General features: G+C 40.5%; 1 pseudogene; it reads left to right on the forward strand.

The window, feature by feature from the left end:
* Window positions 1-3594: 3594 nt before the first annotated feature.
* LOC105289218 lies at window positions 3595-5384 on the forward strand (annotated as a pseudogene).
* Window positions 5385-5600: the final 216 nt, after the last annotated feature.

The following is a 5600-nucleotide window of genomic DNA, read 5'->3' on the forward strand; positions in this document are numbered from 1 at the left end:
CCTTTCTGGAACCTACCTCCTCAGATCCTACCACTACGCTCAGTGTTTCCCAGCCACCCTCTTCCCAGGAGTTGGACCCCTTCGCTGCCCACCCCGCTTGAGGAGAGGAGTCCTCCTCCATCTGGAACTCTGAACATAGCCATGACTACTTCTTAGAAAATACTGCTGTGCCCACCTGTCAGATAGATCGTCTTTTAAAGACAGTTAACAGCCTAAATCAATGTCAGCAAGTTGAACGTACTCCTTTGCTCTCTCTTTCAAAGTTTCATTTGAATGGCTACCTCCACCATTATAAACCCCCCCTCGTTTTAGTTCTAGTAATTACTTGCCTCCTTAATCACCATCTGAGATTCCTGGAGAACGCTCAGGTACCTTCAGTAATCTAGTGTCATAGGAAAATAATGAGAAACAAGACTGGAAAGGTCAGTGGTAACATTATCGTGAAGGACTTTCTGTTGAGGGGCAGACTGTGGAGTGTGTACCTGAGATACTAGGCCTGGCATCAGCCTTAAGTTCCTCCACCTTCACCCAGTCCATTAGTCCATCTTCAAGTTCACTTGTCTCTTACTCGGCCCAAGCACCCAAGTCCATCATCTCAATGATGCTGTCCCCCCCGGTCTTCAACAGATCCCACACTTGGGCTCACATACCAGTCCCCACTGTCTACTGTCTACGTTGTTTGGTTCTGGATAGCTCAAGATTACTGGAGAAAGGCATGTGGCCATTGTGATTAGAGCTCACAGATGAGGACTACTGATCAAATCTCAAATGGGAATTACTCCTCAGCAGCAGCATTGTGATTATCCCACTTCACAAAGCTTAACTCCTGCTCTGCTCCTCGTCCCTGCGCAGTGTAACTTTGCCTCCTGCCTCATCTTTCCTTCTAGAAACACCTAAGGGCTAATTAAAATAAAGATTCCCAGGCCCCCATTTCCATAGTTTCTTATAAATATGTCAAAAAAAGTTATCTGGAACTTAGGTTAAAAAAAAGAAAGGTAAATAGCATTCTCTAATGCAGGGGTCCCCAACCCCTGGGCCTTGGACCGCTACCTGTCTGTGGCCTGTTAGGAACCGGGCCGCACAGCAGGGTGAGTGGCAGGCAAGTGAAGCTTCACCTGTATTTGCAGCCGCTCCACCATGCTAGCATCACTATCTCAGTTCCACCTCAGATCATCAGGCATTAGATACTTATAGCACTGGTCCCTGGTGTCAAAAAGGTTGGGGTCTGCTGTTCTAATGACATATATCCCCTGGGTTTTGTGATTTTTTTTTTTCCCCAATAATACTCAGTTTTTTGGCAAAGAGAGATCATTTGTCCCAGGGCCGAAGGTTTGCCAGGCAGATACCCAAGGATGACACAGTGGCTAGGAAATGAAGGTACCAGAGTTAAGTGTAGTCGACACACTGGACATGAAGTCCAGGCTGAGTAATGAAAGAAATTAGGCCAGGACAAAATTAGTAGATGGGGAGAAAAGAAAGAAATCAAGTTCACCGAAAGTATGCCGTGGGTATAAGAGCTTAAAAGTCAGGAGACTGACCAGGAGAGTAAGATGTTTAAAATTGTTGAGATTTCAGAGGTGGAAGCAGTCTCCAGTAATGGTGAAAACAAAGTCCAGGTTATGGTCTTGAGAGTAACTGAAGTGAAGTAGAGGTCACTGGGCAGATTAGTAAGAATTTCTTTCGCATGGATTTATACTTTTCACAAGACACACTTGAAGCTTTAAAGTGGCTATAAATTTTCTAAACTAACAGGTCATTTTTCTTTTTCTTTAGTTAGATCGTGGCCAGATGCACAAGATCTACATATGGGCAAAAGCCTTTCTGGTCTTTTATGACCATAATAGTACCCTCAGACATTTATTGAGCACATTATTGTGGGTTAGGCCCTCCATGTTAGGTCTTTTCATACAGTATCTCATTTAATTCTTAGCCTATGTAGTTTGAGTTGTTAGTATCCCCATTTTTAAAAACTGCGGTTTAGCAATCATAACCTTCTTAAGGTCACAGTGAGTGGTAGGTAGGACCTTTAAATTCATTGTATGATGCTAGAGCCCATTTGCTTAACCTTATATTCTGAGTATGTGCTTAGTGGAAGTTGAAGAGGACTTATACATCTCACATTCCTTCATGTAATTCAGTTTTGTAAATTATCACACATGCAGAGATAAATTTGGGCTTAAAAAAGAATGAAGCTGAGAGCTATTTTTCTTTTTTTCCCTAAAAAATATCCAGTGACCCTCTTTTAGGCTCTAAATGAATATCCTTCTTATGCAGTATTTTTTTTAAAATGAGTGAAATTAAAAGTAGTACTTCGAACTATGTAAGATTTGTAGTGATGCAACTTTTAAAATTTTACAGTAATAGGACTGATATAGTGCTTCTGGTTTAAAAATTCAGTGCTAAATAATACATTGAAAATATTGTAGCCAAATGAACCTAGGATTAAGACTCACAGGTTATTCTTTTGAACACTTTTCTACTCTCTAAATGCCTTTTTTTTAGATGATTATAAGATATCACACATGTATTATAAGATATGACAGAAGTCACAATTAGAGGAAGTATAGTCGGACTCACTAGTTCAGTGATAATCCTTGAAAGTGCACTGGAAAAGTAAAAACCTTTCATAGTTTATAATAACCGTAATGAAAGTTATATTGTTTTACAGTATTGGCATATTTCTGCAAACTTCCTGCATTTGTTTGCTCTTGTTAAAGAAAGTATTTTTTAAAGTTGCACAGTGTTCATATTAATGTAATTTAACAATTAAGATAATTTATATTATTTAGTAATGTGACTAAAATACGGGGGGTGGCTGGAGGGTCAATTGAAATCAGTATCACAAATTTTATCAAAAAAAAAAAAAAACCCACTTGATTTGAAGTTTACAGCAGCCTAAGGTAAGCGTGTGTTCCTTGCGTTAATTCATTGTTATTTAAATATGTTTAATGTTCTTTCTGTTTTCTCTAAGGACAAATAGTAAAATAAATTCAGTTATTTTCCTGGAACAATATCAAAATTTGTATCTAGCTTAACACATCTGACCTTACGCTCTTCAGAGGAAATGAATGCATGTTTTATGAGTAATTCCCCAGATATATCTGCAGCCAAAGGAGCAGTGAGATCAAATTCCAGTATTTTTTCTCCACTGAAATAAAATTCGAAAATTACATTATCAGGCTTCTACCCTTTATGGTCAGTTATAGTCTAGGGGAGGAGCAGAAAGAGAAGTTGACTGATGGTGGTGATGACGGAGTTAGAGAAAGAGTTGGTGATGTTGGCATTGTTGATGAGAATATTTGGATTGCTCCTGTGATACTCATTTTGAAAGTTATATTTCCAGTCATAGTTGTGCTCTTTTTGTCAATTCTGCCTTATGAAATTGAGTAGAATAGTAGGCAATATAGGCTAGCCACAGATCATTGTTTCCAATATACAAATCTAAGAAAAATTGGGTACCATTACTCCTGACCCTATTTGTACCCTTTTCCCCCTAACATTAAGAGCTCTGGACCCAAAAAACAAATTATTGGAGGGCTGTAAACTAATAAAAAGGATTTTTTCCCTTTAACTTGAAAAATAAAGCATTCTATTTACTTGTTTTAAAAATTTGGAAGTTGGCCTTTCTGGTGGCTGTTCTCCCTCAGAGGAGGTACGTAGGGAGCAGGCATGACACCCAGCCAAAGTGGCATGATCCTGAAGCCCCACTTCCACAAGGGCTGGCAGTGGTGTGTGGCCACGTGGTTTAAGCAGCCGGCATGGAAGATCTGCAGACGCAAGGCCCAGCAAGCCAAAGCGCTCCACATCGTCCCACACCCGGACTCATCCGGCCCTTAGAGAGATACCCCACAGAGAGGTACCACACCAAAGTGTGAGCTGGCAGGGGCTTCAGCTTGGAGGCATTAAGGGTGGCCAGCATCCACAAGAAGGTGGCCCAGACCATTGGGATCTCAGTGGATCCGAGGAGGCGGAATAAGTCCACCGAGTCCCTGCAGGCTAACATGCAGCGCATGAAGGAGCACTGCATACCACTCCAAGCTCATCCTTTTCCCCAGGAAGCCCTCGGTCCCCAAGAAGGGAGACAGCTCTGCTAAAGAACTCAAATTGGCTACCCAGCTGACAGGACCAGTCATGCCCATACAGAATGCTACAAGAAGGAGAAAGCCATGGTTATCACAGAGGAAGAGAACTTCAAGGCATCTGCCAGTCTTTGCATGGCCTGTGCCAATGCCAGGATTCTTGGCAAAGAAGCAGCAGAATGGGATGTTGAAAAGAAAAACAATTGGGAAGTGGGAACATAAAACTCTTTAGTATAACTGTTGACCTTTGAGGGTCAACTATTCCTTGGGTTGTACCCACAACGAGCAAAACAGTCACCTTTTGGGCCAAATGAACCTCAGCCAAGAGCTAACCCAGATCTGTCTGAAATTGCCTGCCCTTTGGGCTTCTCAGCTTCAGCACTGTTGACATTTAGGATGGATCAGTCTTTTTTTCTGGCGGGGGGGAGGGGCTGTCCTGTACATTGCAAGATATTTTAGCAGCATTCCTGGTCTCTACTCACTAGATGCTAGTAGCACCCATCCCCTCCAGTGTAACAGCCAAAAATGTCTCCAGACATTTTCATATGGGAGGTAAAAATCACTTCTGTGGGGACCTTCCCCCCAGTTAGAACCATCGCTCCGAGAGTATTAGGTGCTTTGTTGATAAAGAGTACCGTCTGGATTTTAGTTTTACTTTAAAATATTTTGTTATATTTTAAGTGTTTTGTTGTAGAGTAGACTTTAAAGAACTGTAAAAATAAACTGGGGGCACATTTTCTAATTTGGGGGTAAAATTGAGGACAGGGTCTTTCTTTGAGAATTCAACATTATATCCTTTGGATCCCTAGTACAGTGTTTTCGAGACTGCAGAGGGGGACCCTTTAGTGAATTAGGAATATATGTGCAAGAGTGTATAGGGTTACAGTGTAAAATGTATTTCTTTGCAATATCAGGAAAACATTCAAAAACTGCCGGCCTAGTTAGTATGTATACGCCCAACTTCCCTTTTCAAACTGGAATATTCTAAATATATACTTCACAGCAGTAGGCATTTGGCCAGACCAACTAAGCAATTTATCTAGTCAGGTTAAACTTATCAGATAGCCTTTGAAAGATGAAACATTCAAACTTGTTCATTGCAGTAGATTTGAGACTTTCTTTTAATTTTGGTTTCTGGTGCGTATCTTGTTTTCAAGAGGAGGAAGCTCTGAACTCCATCACATATTTTAGAACATTCTTGGCACATTACTTGTGGACTGTTCGTGCCCTCCCCCTACACAAGATGCTGGAAAAAGACAGCTCCATTTTAATTGTTTTTTTTCATCATCATGCACACAAAAGTCCTGTTTTTCATCAGGTAGAATTATTGCATTAACTTTTGTAGAAATTATGCTTTATGGAGGAAAGGACAAGGAACATTTTGTGTATATATTGACACTCCTACAAAGATATGAACATAAAGACATCTAAAAATTACTCCTAACACTCTACTTGCACTCCTTCTGTAAAGTTCATTTTAAAATCACAATGTTAAGTAAAATAGTAGAGAAATGCATTAAA

This window comes from Pteropus vampyrus, unplaced genomic scaffold, assembly GCF_000151845.1.
Source record: "Pteropus vampyrus isolate Shadow unplaced genomic scaffold, Pvam_2.0 Scaffold1, whole genome shotgun sequence".
Lineage (NCBI taxonomy): Eukaryota > Metazoa > Chordata > Mammalia > Chiroptera > Pteropodidae > Pteropus > Pteropus vampyrus.